We start from the raw sequence: 16332 nt of genomic DNA on the forward strand, positions 1-16332 counted from the left end.
GAAGCTTACTAACGTTTGGTCGACGTCGGGCACCATCGAGTATTTTTGGTATCAGTTTCACTTGTTATGAAGCACGTGAACATCTGACAAAAATATAACAATACATTAAATTAATTTGCAAAAGCAATTTTTTTCTAAGAGTATAAGGCACAAGTTTATCTCCTTATTGCATTCCCTGATTATTTAACAAAAATCAATATTTTAACCTCTCTCGGAGTAAACACAATTTGACATCTATGTGTCCGAGTACTCGTTAAGAAAATCCAACAAGACTGATTTATCTTATATCATGTTTTTGTGTCATTTACAGCCCCAAGGCAGTAAAAAGATGCCAATACTTTAGGAGAATAAAGGGAATTTTGTCACCAAAAAAAAATCCTTTTGTACATAAGCATACAAAATTAAACTGTGTCATTCAACCAAAATTATTTAATCGTTAAATAAAATACCGTTTCCAACTTGAATGCTCAAGTAGACTCAATAATCGGTTTTAGTCCACAGACTACGAAGAAGAGGACATCACTACTTATGCATGTGTGCGTTATCAGTGCCTCTACGTAAGTAGATAAAATTTTGAAAAATCCTCAACTTTTCCGCGATAACCCCGCCCGGAGCTGGGGAAAAAAAGCTTTGTGATCTATCTATAGTCACATTAAATTTTCATCACATTTTTATCTAATTGGAGTTTTGGAGATTGCCTTCTAGTTAGACTTGGTAACTGTTGTCTTCTTATAATAATTACTATATTTAGGGCACTTCTTTATTACGAATTATAAGGAAGATGGATTTGTTTTTTGTGGTTACCTACAATGATGGAAAAATGGTTTCGTGGGTAGTTAAGTTTTTGTAAATGAAATAAATTTATTTATCGTAAGTTGAAGCATTACAACCCACATAATAAGGCAATTTTTATGATATCAAAATTAATAAAAAAAATGTACCTTAAAACTTAAAAAAATGGGTTCATTTGTACCAAATATTCTCTATCTAACAGATAAATATTTCTGCAAGTTTAAAACGCCATGTAGAAAATGATGGTACTGACAAGTTCCTTGTGACGTTAGAATTTCCGACATCAACTTTACCGGGACTATAGATGGAGCTATCTTATAAATAAACAGTATGACCGAGAAGTATTTATTATTTGCAGTTCTTATCAACGCTCTACGTGCAATAGAGTTCTTTGTGAGAGTCTAGATAAAGCTGTCTATTATATGCGCTAGGTTTTATATTGCACTTATATGTATTGTGCAACTACTCGCTTAGGTATGTACTATATGTTAATTCTACTTTTAAAATTGCTTATTTAAATAAATGTTGCTGTCAGTATGACATATTCAAGCACATTTGAAATAATTGTTCTTTGGAAATGTTTACCAATGTTGACATCAATCACGATTAGTCAATAATGAGTGATATTATAATGAGGACTAAGGATATTAGGTGTCGAATTGCAATTGCCCGTAGGTCTTTCAACAAAATGAAGGAAGTTTTGTGCTGTCGTCACTTGACTTCTTAGACTCCGAGTCCTCCTTTGTTACATATGGACAATTGCTCTGTACGGCTGCAAATCTTGGACAATCAAAGAAGATAGCCGCCGACGCTTAGATGCATTTGAGTTGTGGTGCTATCGACGCATGCTTTGATTAGGCTGGGTTCAGAAGGTTCTTAATCAGGTAGGAATATCGAAAAACCTTATGCAGAACATTAAACAACGGAAAGTTGCGTACCTGGGCCACGTGTTGCGCCATGACCGCAACCACCTCCTTCAATTAATTATAATGGGTAAACTGCACGTTGGTAGAATGAAAAAATCAGGGTTTCACAACGTTAGGGAGTGGAAGGATATTGAGACTTCGGACGAGTTGCTACATCTGGCACAGAACAAGACCCCCCTTTTTTACTTGAAATGCATTGCGCATGCGCCCTTCCGCGGCGCGACTGCTTGCTGGGGAGGGTTATGTGGGACTCGCGATTGTGCATACTCACGAAAACCCCAAGGCGCTACGAGCAATGGATTTAGGCGGGATGCAGTGTCTTATACGCTTTTCAAGAGACTGACGGCCAAACTCTACTAAAGAAGAAAAGTATTATAATGAGTGAGACATATTGGCCCACGGCAAGTCATTACTGCAAATATACTTGCAATAAAATGTTGGTATTATATAGCAATTAATAAAGGTATTTTTCAATTGAATGCCATAAGATTTATTATGCGCGGGCGCTGCGAAGGTAGTCGTCTAGGCAAGATCTTATATGGCCTTATTAAACTATTTGTGATTTCTAGGTGTATTTTTAACTATAAAAAGTTTACATTGATTTCGAATGCTAGTATACCATTGTTAAATTTATAAAATATCCTTTTAGCATGTTATAAGTAAGTTTTTATCTGTTCATATTTTCTAAAATATTTCTCTTTAGCTAAAACGTAGTTAACCCGGCAATTAATTAAAAACAAAACCTAAACTTTTTTCAGAACACTGTCTGTATTTTAAACTCTGGGCATTAGAAAATGGAGCTGATAGCGCAGAAAAATAAATCAGGGCCCACGCACGCGACCTAGCACAAGAAAGGGACAAAAAAAGCTAGCAAGAAAAACGCTCGCGAGTATAGGGCTGTCTGTGGTATGGACTTCGATTTTTATAATTTAATGACCATACTGTTTTTAGAATAGGAGGAAGCTCCTAGTTATAGTCTTTACTCAGATTATATAGTAAATAAAAGTGTGAAAAATCTTTCATATAATCTTATAAAGTAAGACCAAAGATTCTACCATTATGGGTAAATCTATTAGCTTCTAGTAAAAGAAAGTTGAAGTATCATAGGAGCTAATAATATAAACAGTAGCTTAGAATATAAACAAAATCCTTTTCTTTGTATTTTTGTATTTCATTTCAGCAAGTGAAATAACACATTACAGAATACTGGGTTAATTAAACAATAACTTCGCCAGCCTTAAGTAAGGCGAACGACCTGCGAAAAATAAAACGAAAACATGCGCTCGCGCACATGTGAGCTAAATTTTTTTTCTTCCCATCTCTTTCGCGTACCGAAAAAGGGCTCGATGCCTATGTGCGAAAGAGACAGACGAAAAGAAAGTCTAGTTCAGTTACCTTTGCTAGTGTGCTGTGAAAATTTTCTTCCTGTTTTGACTTTGTGTTTCCATTTTTGTTAGACCATTACTCTGCAAAAATTACTTGAGTGCGCTTTAATCATTTTAGTTTGTCATCTAATCGATTTTATAATTTATATTGGAAACCGTGGTTCTGTTAATCACATATTATTCAATGCTATTCCGCAGATTTTCAGTTTTATTACCAAGTGAGCAAAATGTCTTTAGAGATACAAATATCGAATTTGCGTAGTAAAATCGCTGATAGAAACGTAACAGTTGTAGAAACGTGTGCCTGGGTTACAAGACTTTGTAATATATATGTTTTTTTATAGGTCTTACTTGGAAGTGCTATGCCTGTTGGACCAAAAATTGTTTTGAGTAGAGAGGAACGTACTTCGCACTATTTCAAGTCAGGTAATTGACTCTCAAATTCAACAGCTTTATCAAAAATATCAGACGTATTTATTACTAATCGTAGAATATCATATAACCACGTCACAGTCATTATAATAACAACGCGTTGAAATAACGACCAGTATTGTGAATATAGAACTTGGGTGTTAATGCTTTACATAAATTACTGTGTACTAAGGTAAAATATAGTATAGCATCAGAATTCTAATGATGGTCATAGATTTAGGTCTCAGTACCTTTTTAATTGATGCCTTTTTCTCGAGCAACGTCTAGCGGTGCTGTTAAGGGGAAGAATGTTGATAGTATTAGGTTACTGGACAGGAATTAATTTTATTTTTACTTGCTTTTAAGGTTTTGTTAGGCTTCTTAAAATGATTTACCGAAGAATATGTCTTCATTTATTGACCTATACGTAGTTTTTAAAACTACCATATTATTGTTAGGTACAATAGGTATCATTAGTAATCAATAGTCTTATTGATTCCTTGGTTTGGTAGAATGAGTCTGCTCCATGCTCTACTAACGGCAGTTTAAAAATTTCTAGTCAGATTTTTAATTCTAATATTGTATATTACAGATACCTCGGCTTCTTCTTGTATTAAGGAGTAAAATGTAAGTTTGGATAAGTGTATAACACTAATTATTGTAAGTATAACATTCAACATTATAATTTTATAACAGTAAGTGTGTATATATGGTCTGTTCACAATAAAGGCTTTCATGACAACGTTTTAAAAATGGCAAAAAAACTATACAGGATCTTTGTGTAATGTTTTTCTGAGAAAACACATTTCGAAATTATTTATTAATCATTTTTTTTGCATTACCTAAGTCAATTTTTGTTTTTGTGTAAAAAATTTGACACCGTGTTTGTTGGTTCTTAAATAATACATTTATTCTGGGCTACGTAGGTATAGTGGATAACGCACTATACCTACTCGTGAAACAGTTCCTCATAAAGCAGCTTCCCCTTATCAACTTTCTTAACTAACACGTCTCGGCTCGGTTTAAATTGATGGCGGAGTCGTAAAATTGGTGCAAATTTTTATTACATCACTCTGCTTCCTTACTAGCTCGGTAATTGGCTTGTTGAAGCATTTTTAATACGCTATGACTAAACGGCTGAACCTATCACATAGATCTTAATTAAGTTAGGAATTAGTTTAATTCAAAGGTATTTCTATTAAGATCTTAGGATAAAGTATGTACCAATCTGTTGAGCGTTCTCTACGGCTTTTTGATAACTTCTTTTTTAACTAAAACTCGGCTTTATCGGCGTTGGAAAAAAATGTACCGTCCCATTTTTGTGTTTTTTCCGTTACATGCCATCTTTTTTTTGTCCCTACCACGGTTGATTCGAAGAGATGCGAAGCCATTAATAACAAAAAAATATCTAATAACGATAACAATGATAGTAATAAATCTATTACAATTAATGAAATTCTGTAATAATCTTAGTAATAAGGTAAAATGAAATAATTGTATTATTTGTATTCATGTCTATGATAATAAAAGCCTTTTATTTAACTTCATCTAATTTAATGTTATTTAACCAATGTCTGTAAAGTTGCAAATAGTAGATAATTTTTTTTAAATAAGGTCATAAACAAGTTTCACTTCTTACGTGTGTACACGCACACATTTTTTATAATTTGTGACTTTAACGACAATATAGGTTTTAATATATTTTTTGAGTAGTTTTTCCTTTTTTCCTATTGAAAGTATATTTTTTCCAACAGAACCAGGTCAATTGTATCGAGTCCTCGCGATACGTCTTAAAATTACACAGCTATTATTTAAAAAACAACGAGGTGACAAGCTTTGCTCTGTATTGTATCTGTTTCGTGATCACTTGTTTTTTTCTAATATGTAAGACACCTTCTGTGCTTGAGAGAACTTGTGCACCGTGGAATCTTTGGTTCTAAGACAGCGGATTCCTCATTATGTTTTTCTTTGTACACAAGCGTGTGTTAAATGCACTTATATACAGGAGTTCATTTGTGTATAGCCATTCGAACTTATGACCTAAACGCTGAAGCTAGTGGCCACTGCACATCACAGCTGTTATTGAATCATATTTATTTTATTTTTAGAATCTCTACCTTATACAAAATGCACACCAACGCGTAAACAACATTCTCGTTCATCAACATTCAACAACAACTCGACACATATACGATAGGCTCATCTGATGTTAAGTGGTAGCCCATGGACACCCTCAATGTCAGAGGGCTCGCGAGTGTGCTGTCGGCCTTTTAAGAATTAGTACGCTCTTGTTGAATATTAAAAAAATTCATCAAACGAATATTATCTCCTAAACTGAAAACTATACAATAAGTAGAGACACTTCATTAAGGCATCGTATTGAATCAAATTTGAAACCTGATGTGTTTATAGGTATGAAGTACGGATAGATATAAATTTTTTGACATTGTTCAATACACAATCCCCTTTCGGAAAACATTATCAGACCTAAGACGCAATTACGGGTTTTCCACTTATAAAAAAGACATTAAAATTTTTCCTCACATGTAATAGAAAAATGATAAAAACATAATAACGTATAGTAACGGGTTTTTTGTTACATTAGAATATTACAGTAATACGATACGAAGAGAAAAAACAGGTTGAACGGGGCATAGCTTGTTCTGTTATTAAATCCTTTTTAGTTATTGCGATGTTGACTTAGATTTATATAAATCTTGATAATTTTAGCCTTTTAGGAATTTAGTTATCAAATTGGTCTTCCAATCAATAGTGCAGTCGTGGAACGTGTATGGACATTTTACGAGTTTTTATAGTTGAAATATAAAAAATTAAAAAGGGTAGTTGTAAAAGTTAGAAAAGAGCAGTGTTGGTCTAGTATAGCATGCGACTCTTATCCCTGTTCGTAGGTTCAGTGAAGGAAAACATCGTGAGGAAACGGGCTTGACTTAGACCCAAAAAGTCGTCGTGTGTCAGGCACAGGAAGTCACCTACTTGCTGCATATTCCAAATGATCATGAAAGAGATACAGAAATCTTAGTCCCAGACCTAATAAGTATTAGTAATAACATAGTAAAACAGGTAGTTCAAAGTGTCTATTCGATGTTTTCACCGGAAATGAACCTAGATCCTAGATCAATATTTGTCAATAAGAGGCGCTTTCCCTTTTATTTTTATATGTGATAAGCTCTAACCTCTAATATTTTAATTAAATAAATAAAAATAGAAATTGTCTAACTAAAAAACAAGATGGCGTCTATCGTAATAATGCCATTGTCTCAAAACTGGTAGAATTTCGGTTGCAAAACTGCGCCCGCGCGAGTTGACTCACGCAGAAATGTAGGGGGGACATCTAATAAACGCAAACATTTAAAACCTCACTCTATTTTATATTAAATAAGACTCAAAGTTGAATGCCAACGGTTTGAAGGTTCTATTACGAGTTAGTTTTACGAAATCACTAACATGAGAATTCGTTTTAAAAGCGTTGTTCGATTGTAAAGGATTTTAACGTATTTAGGCTATTCTTTAAGCCGTGTGATAAAGGTGATCTTTAGACTATAAATTAAGTCTAGATTATAAATACATTTTATACGTGTCCATATGACTAATATCACTGAGTTTCCTATGAAAAAAAAATGCAGAATTTAAGTTTTATATACAGTTATCAATTTAAAACAGTTTTATCATGTTCTATTAGCGGTTGATCAAAGATGGATGCTGATACTTTTCATAGGAAAAAGGATCTTAGATTATTAACAAAGGTAGAATATTACACAATTCACAATCAAATATATAGCTCACGATTTAATTTAAATAGTTAGTAATAAAAATGTTTGCGCTTGAAATTATTTTAATGTTTAACTAAGTAGTAACAGTTTATATGAACTAACTATTTAACATATACGTACCTACATATAAATTAATTAAAATACTACACTGACTTGTTAGGTAGGCATTGCACCTCAGTTTTATCACTTTTTTAGTGTCATATCAAATTTACATAAAAACTTACGTAACGAAAAACACTTCACCCGAATAACAGTCATAGAAAAACTATTTACCATGCTGTTCAGAACAAATCTAAGTGTTCTAACTAATGTACTCTTACATCGTTCGTTATATAACATTTATTAATTGCATTTAATCAACACGAAATACATAAGAGCTGGGCTTTATCGCGATTGTTTATTTGAATTGACTGAAAGAAGGCAATCTGGTCTTCGTTAAGCGTAGAGCATACTATTAGTGCGTTATGTAATTTATTTTATATCATTTGAAAGCTTAGGTATACCAGCTTTAAGGAAATAGACGCTTTATTTATTGAGATTCGTTGTACAACGTTGTACCTACTTAAAAGGTTACTTGGTTCTTAGGTGAAAATACATTTAAGAATTAGAACTTTCTAAATTGGCATACTTTAAATAAAAGACAAAGCTTGTATTTTATTTAAAAAAAAAATTATATTATCTATACACATGACAGAGGGCACTGGAAGGTTCTCATTTCGGAAGCCAAGACACAAAAGGGAGTGAGTTGGTAATATTTATTATACACGCTCGCCAGACACAATAATATTTTTAAAATTATTTCTATTTCTTCTGAGTTCATTTGAGTTCTGTAAAACTCAAATTATACTATGCTTCAATTGTTGCTAAATGTTATTTAATTTATTTATTCTACGTAATATAAAAAATAGATTTTTATTAGAAGTTATTGTATAATGTGAAGCCTCATAGACAGTTCCATTTCCCATTTATATTGTTAGTATTATTCGTATTGCAAATACCAGTTACACGTACAATGTATTCCGATTTGAACTATCAATCATTTTTGAGTCGATTCATCAAGGCATATTGTATTCAATTCTATTACGAAATATGGAATTTTCAAAACGCTTATGTGCTTCTTATAATTGCAATTGCTTGATATTTTATTAATTAAATAATATGTGTGGTAACTTTACTCAATGGTAGGTACTCAAATAAGAAACGAAAAGAGTTTCTCTAAAAAAATACTATTTCAGGTAAATTAAAATATATTAAAATTAATTTATGATTTTAAATTCCCTTGATTTTATATCTAAAATCGATAAATAACTACCATGAATACCCTTCCTTGTGCTGAACACTTAAATAAATTTTCCAATTAAATTGTATGAACTAAGCTCAATCGTTCTATTTCTGATGTTTAGATCTTGTAATGCCCGTTGCAATTTTATGCACAAATTCACTGACCGACGCCGGATGGTGCGCCATTTTTATATTTTAAATTTAGAAGCCGAATCGCAGGAAACCGTTCTATTTTTGAATTTTATTCGTCTAGGCGTGGTTTATCCCCACCTCGGGAAAAAACCGTTCTAACATCTGCTTTGAATCTGTAACGCACGAATGACAGCCAATGTAAATTTTGAAGATTTATGTTACGAACATTGTAATGTTATTAATTTTAAAATCGTTTATGTTATTTAATAAATAAATAGTATCATGAACATTTACTAATACGCGCTTTATTTCTGGTATATTTTGTTTTTGATGACTCTGTGTACATGTAGAACAGTAAAAACGGGTCATTTTTTGTTAGTAATTGTTCAAGAAAAACCTAGATTTAAGTATGTACATACAGACATACATGCAGAATGTGGAATTAAATGAACTACATATTCATTCCATATAAACTTATATCATATATATAGGTATATTTCTTTCTTGTTTAGTATATTTTTAATCATGTAGAGTAGACATTATTGTTGAATTAGCAGCAATAGTTATTTTAACTGCTATAACGTTAACACAAACCTTAAATATTATTATTCAAAATATGTATAGTTCTTTAAAGTTCGCCTATTTCGACCATTAAATTTAATAAATCTATCAATTCTGAAACAAATTGTTTGGAATTCGTAAAGTGATGTTTTATACACTTAACATATTAAAATTCATTTATTTATTTTTATTATTTAATATTCATGAATACAAGTGATAATAAAACAGGTTTTTATCCGGTTATCTAGGCTTTAAGAGTTCTTATATTCGCGTAAATAAAAGATAGAGAATCATAAATTAATTTTAATGCTCGTGGTTTCATTCTATCGGAACATATTAGTCAGTAAATAAACGTCGAAAAATTAAAAGAGATTATTTAAATTACGATCTCTAGTCCCAAAATACAGCCGCGAGAGACAGGCACAAGCTGATCGTTTAAGAAACAAATAAATACCTTAAAAACTCGCAAAAAAATCTTTTTTTAAATAACGTTTTTACCTATTTAACTATGTACCATTTGAAGATACATATTAGAATTTTCTATAATAATAATCACAGTAATGGCATTAAAGTGTATAATTTAGAAACTAAAACATAAATATATTTTCCATTAAAATAAATCGGTAGAGTACCTACTTTTACCTTAATACTTTTGGCTCAGGTCCAAAGCAAATTTACCTATACTTAAATATGAATACGGTTTTTAATCTAGGATAGTAGGTAAGCCCCATTTTGCCTTTCTATACATTACACTTATTTTATTCTGTCTTGTTTTATGTAGAAAAACGTGAATATCATGTTTTTTTTAAAAATAATCTTAGAAAACTCGTTTAAATGATCATATACGAAGTTACCAGTGCAAAAATGGTTTCTATAATTCCATTGCAGAGGTGTACATTTTAGTTATTTAAATAAGACTATAATTGTCAATGATTTTTTGTACTGACTCGAAAAATATAACAATCAATGTTTTAAATATAGAATTTATTATTGCGAATACAATTTAACGATACGTCAAATATCCAAAGTGAAAGGGATGTACTTTGATCTGTCTGCGGCGTCTTTAATACAATTTTGAAGCGCTGAAGAAAATATATAGAACAAAGATTTTTTGCGGTTTTCCAATGCAATTCTTTTTATATCGAAATGTGCGATCTCATATTGCAGCCAAGTGCAGTGGGCGAATACAAAAATATCCACTAAAATTCAAGGTTGCTTCGTTAAAAATAACGCAACGATTTCGCACTGCACTCCGATCCAATGTCTGGATTTCGTCCGACTTTATTAAACCAATATTTTATAATTCTTAACGCGTGTCTATGGGATGTGATTGTTTGTATAGCCGCATGCGTACGGGCTAAGTTGTGTGTGTTTAAACTATTTGTTGTAAAAATAAGAAGACTAACTATCACGCTTAGTGAAGATTTAACAATCATATGTTATTGAAGCTTTGTAGCACGTTCCGTACCTAAGCCTTATTTACTAATAAATGTAATTCTTATAGGTGATACTTAATACTGTTAGCCTAGTGGCTTCAGCGTGCTCTAATTCCTGAGGCTGAGTTTCGCTCAGTGTACCAAAGGACTATCACACTCGCTGATACAGGGAAGGTACATCGCCAGCAATGAGGCATGTCTTCTTTAAAAAGATGACGGCGTGTGTCGGGCACATACTGCTATGACAACAGGTAAACCTTGCCTTAGAAACAACTGATCACGAAATAGATACAGAAATCTGAGGTCTGCTACAGATCAAAAAGATTGATGCCCCTAGTTTTTTTTATTATAACAGAAACTAGATGGGCTATGGTTTAAAATTAACCTTCAGCATATCTTGAACTAATTTTGTGACATATTCCGTAATTTTTACTAATCTTCTTTGTTTTAACAAAAACTTATAAAGTTGCTATGCCGGTTTTTAAACGTATAATAATTATAACAAGGGTTTTTCATAAAAAAAAATTATACTAATATGCTCCAAAATAACTGCATCAATATATAAGATTATTAGATATTTATTAATATTTTTGAACATTCGCCAATTCGCTGACAAAAAACTCATCACACATAAACATTGTCGGTTGGATTGGCACAGTTCTACAAATATATGTAACATTTTCATTTTTCTTCGGTCTATTTTTGCTTGGTTTTTATCCCCTGTTTTACTGCAACGATATAATGTTGATACTTTACATTAATTTTCAGGACTTTGTTTATTACACTGACGGCTACGGTTCTGGCAAGGCAAGGTGCTTCGCAAGCTTTAGAAAAAGAACGATTTTGTGATTTATACCATTTGCATCATATAATTTTGATGTGTTTTAAATAGACTGGTAATATTTATGTCTGTTTTGACTAGTCTAATACATAAATAGTAAAAGACTTAATACCAAATCAAATACTCAATCATTTTAGCTATGTATAACAATTGTAATTCAGTATATATTGCCTAGGATTTGCCAAATAAATAAAATGGACGTTAAACAACTTGCAAGCATCAAAATCATTCAATTTCACATCACTCCTTTGTGTTTTTTGGCAGTGCAGCCAAACATTGGTTTATGTGATGCATCCAACATAATGTGCAACGAAAAATGGCCGTGCAGACAAAGAAAACAAACTTTCAGTCTTTTGTACTTTAATAATATTTATATCTCAATTCTATTAAATAATCTGAACACATACATTATTGTAAATTCCAATATTTTTATATCCCAATTATGTTATTATGTACCATGTTACCTAGTTCTTTAAGAGCCTTTCTACATCTTAGGAGAGCATACACTATACATGTACTGTAATGACACCATGGATTTCACTGCTTTAAAACAAAATGCTGGTTGTTTTTAAGGCCACGGCGCGCCTAGCAATATCAGCCTTAATTGCCTCCTTAAACATTTCAGATATTTTGGAGCCAACAGACGTTGTTACGACGGTAAGCTACCGAAGAATAGGATATGGTGAAATGCCACTAGTCCCGACTCACTCCTCTTAATTGTGAAAAACAGTCTTATCAGTGAGTATCAAAAACAAATATAAAAAAACTACAATAACCAACGCCAAACTTGACTGCGATTGGCGGGTGCTGGCGTGCATCACACAAGCTTGGCTTTATAAGAAAACTTATGAAAAGCTATACTTTGACTCAAGTGTATGACTAACAAAGAAGGTACATTTCGTTTGTAAAAACATGTATGAACAATGATGTTTTGATATTAAACTAAACGTTGATTACTGGAAAAAGCGTAACCATTGTCTAGTTTGTAAACTATGACTGGACTTGCTAGTTGCTTAGCATAAAATTTATATACAAAATTCAACCCGTGAAAAAATTTAGTAGGAAAATACTGCGAAATGGCGGGCAGATACACTCCTGAATACAAATGTCTTTACTACACAACATTCGAGAGTGGATGGGGGTCAATCAGTGGAACAAGTGTTCAGATTGGTAATGAACAAAGAGAGTGACTGCCGACAGTACTTGGGTAGGCACCTCAAGAAAAAGGAAAATGCTGGAATGATAACATATGTCGATAAAAGAATTAATCTATGCGTTCAAAGATTAAAGTATAAATCTATATTTCTAATCTGGGCTAATAAGGCTGTGTAGGGCCGTATGCAAAGTGTAGGTAAACGTGTCGATCTCATTTAATTGCATTCGTGTTTTTAGATTTTGTAATTAAATACTAGTTTTATTCATTTCAATATTCTTATTTTCCACTATGCTAATTATCTATATTTCAATAACAAAATTGTAACTTATCTGTAGATGCTTGAGTTGCGTTGAGTATTTTTTATTCCAACATTTCTGTGTTGAAACAAAGTTCTGATTTCATTTTTTTCTATAAATTCTGATACTGCAAAGTTTTAATGCTAATTGGAATTTAAAAATGTAAGTAAAGATTAAGTTGTGACTTAATTTTTCAACAAGGACTAAGTTTGTACCTGTTGTCACAATTTTGACGGTGGAGCTTTTCTTTGCTACTAAGCCTACTTTATTACATCCGTTTAATTAAATTATTGTCTCCTTCTTTCAAATTTTATATACGCTGTAATGAAAAGAGCTATTAAAAAGGTACAATAAGACTGATTTTATTTATGAATAGATTGATTTTTTTTAATTGGTAACACACATTGCTGAGAGGTTTTCCATTGAAGAAATGAAGAGATTGGAATGTATCAAAGCTCACACTACTGAGAAAAAAAGAATGAATAAGCAATCGCAAAATAAATTCTTTGCCCCATTGGTAGGTTACGGGATCCCAGGTCAAATCCAGTTAGTAACAATGCAATACAATTTTAAATTCATGAAGGAAACTCATAGTTTTTATACATAAATATAGTAAAATTAGTCCAATAGCATCACCATCCCATGACTACTATCAATGGCCCTAAATTTACGTCAAATTTGTCTTATAGAGAAGTAAAATCTTTTGTATCGGACAGGGGCGGCTCACGATAGATTGCGATACTTTCAATCACTGAACGAACAAGTATTTATTGGAGATATAAGAAACTCCAAAAGAACGCACGATAAAAATATTGAAAATCGCAGACTTTAGATCTAGGCTCGTTTTATAAAACCTTATATTACAGCACTAAAATAATTTTATGTTGTAATCATCGCAAAATCTAATTATAAAATTAATTCTTACACACGTAGGAGTTTATTACTGTTCTAATTACTGTGAACCAGTACTATAAAGTTTTATCGTGAAATCTTGGTTCGATTCCCGGTGTATTAACCATTTTTTCTGACGACGATGAAGTATATGATGCAAATTTGCATTCAAATACGCCGGGCTGTAAAGCGTATATGTTTCCATTGTTACATGTACGTTTTGTTTAATTTTTATTGTTATTTTACATATGTTAAATTGTTATCTGCTCGTATTTTTTTAATTTGTTTAAAGAAGTAAAATATAGTTACAGTAATTGTTAAAAAAAAACTGTTTTGACTGTTTAGTAAGGCTTTTTAACTGTATATAAATAAATACGAATGTATTATTTAAAACTTTAGATCCGAATTTCTCTATTGTCTCTTGAGATTAGTGGTTGTTTAATAGACACATTTATTTATTTAGTACTCCGACAGCTTATATATATATATATATAACAAAAACCAATTACACCAAATATGGAATACTTAATATAACAAAAATGTTCACACATTTAGAAACTTAAAAAATGTTTGGGGCTGAAGACTTCTGTCATCCTTGCAAATAAATTTAAAGCGATTGTTTTTTGTTTCTTTAATAACTCGTAATAATGTTTGCCTATTGGACAATCGTTTTGGTTTTTTAATATTCTCAAGATTGAATGATTGTAATAATATAACATAATTTCATTTTCTCATAATGTTTAATCTATTTGTAAAAAATTCTCGTGCAACAATGGAAACGTTCGTTTGTCCTCATCACACATGCTCCATCCGTACAGCGAGTAACATATTGCCTTTAACATCTATTACGCAACATTATTATATTACGTGGATCTTCGGATGATTTATATGTAAACACTGGATTAGCACGCTAAATAGTTTCGAATGTCTTATTTTTTATGAAAATCCCTATTATTCATCAATTAATTATTAATCTAATTACACCGTTTTACTAAAGTAGAGTATTTTTTTGTTTCTTTTTATCATAGTGTAAAAACAATTAGACATAGAGAAATGAAAGTGTCAGTTACAAAAGTGAGCCAGATCATCTTTTTGGTAATAACGGGTTATCTATGCGATGTTAGTTTAAAAATAACTTGCCGTTACTTACAAGTCAGTGCGATTTCTAGGTCTCATTTATCTGCACTTAATTCAAAGTCTTCAAAATCTTTGAAAAACGAACATTAAATATTATTTATATGCTTAAAAGGTTTCCAAGGAAACTTAAAGAAAAAAATAAAATTCGAATAGAAAAATGTGTAAACACCTACTTTATAATGAAGAGTTTTTGGAAATTCAATTCAATTAAACATAAGATTATTAGGGCCCCTTTCACAGAATCTAGTACCTAATTGCAAACTATTGTCTGATTAGATGTCTTACGCTATGAAGAAATTAAAATTATATGAATTTCTTCAAAGCATCTACTGCTCAGCTCGATACGAACTAGAGTTGCTGAAGTTGCTATGTAGTGTGTTAAAATGCAAGCAGAAATGGTGAAAAATTAATAACCATGCTTGGCTAACGTTCCCAGTGTTTTGAAATCTGATTGTACCTAATATGTGTTTTTTTTAAACTTTGTATAATACTGTCAAAGCTATGGCCTATTCGTGTGACACCGAGGCACCCCTCTCTTTTATCTCATTGTATGAAAAACTAATATAAAATTTGCAACTACTACCGTAGACAAAATATTGTAAAAAAACTATTTTGAAGTAAGTATGGAGTTTCTTCACTATTCTTCTCCACGTGAGAATTTTGGGGGAACTAGTCATTTTTTAAATATTTTGTACTTGTAATTTTGCATTTCAAAAGTACATTTTTAATAGGCCTAATTGAATTAAATGATTTGACTTTGATATACTAATTCAATATTTCTTGTGACTATAATATATAGACAGTTGAATTTTCTTACCATTAACACTTATATTTTTGACGTCTCATTAGCTAGTAGTAAATATGTGGTCTGTAATTGTTGATCTCGTTTTTCTAGTTAAAATTTATTGTCTAGATTATAAATTAATTCTGAATTGAATTTGTGTCAAATTTTATATTAAACCTTTTTGAATAGAATTGCCTTTCTAATCAGATGTTAAGATATTTAATTAGTTAAAATTTTGATACCTATCATTAATGTGAGCATCCGCCATCATTAAAAACACGAATAACTCAATTTAAATAATCTTAAATTTCCGATTTCTTAATATTACATACCAGCAAATTACAACAAAAGGAAATATCAATTCCTACATTATATCGGATATACTTTATACAATTTAAAAATATAAGGACAATTTGATAGATCTCTAATTATTTCAAGTTACAATTAACTAACTAACCGGAAATATGTCGTTTCAAACGATATATTCTAAATTTAAAAACCTAGAAATCGTT

At 31.4% G+C, this 16332-nt stretch overlaps 1 long non-coding RNA gene across 2 annotated transcripts; it reads left to right on the top strand.

Moving 5' to 3' along the window:
* Positions 1–1166: 1166 nt before the first annotated feature.
* LOC123715770 lies at positions 1167–14095 on the top strand. 2 transcript variants are annotated; one of them, XR_006754471.1, is made up of 8 exons: positions 1167–1266; positions 1468–1676; positions 2477–2624; positions 3448–3529; positions 4107–4141; positions 10784–10966; positions 11484–11611; positions 12182–14095. It is a non-coding gene; the product is annotated as an uncharacterized LOC123715770 (long non-coding RNA). The 2 variants fall into 2 exon arrangements; XR_006754472.1 differs by lacking the exon at positions 1468–1676.
* Positions 14096–16332: the final 2237 nt, after the last annotated feature.

The sequence above is a fragment of the Pieris brassicae genome, chromosome 10 (genome assembly GCF_905147105.1).
Source record: "Pieris brassicae chromosome 10, ilPieBrab1.1, whole genome shotgun sequence".
Taxonomy (NCBI): domain Eukaryota; kingdom Metazoa; phylum Arthropoda; class Insecta; order Lepidoptera; family Pieridae; genus Pieris; species Pieris brassicae.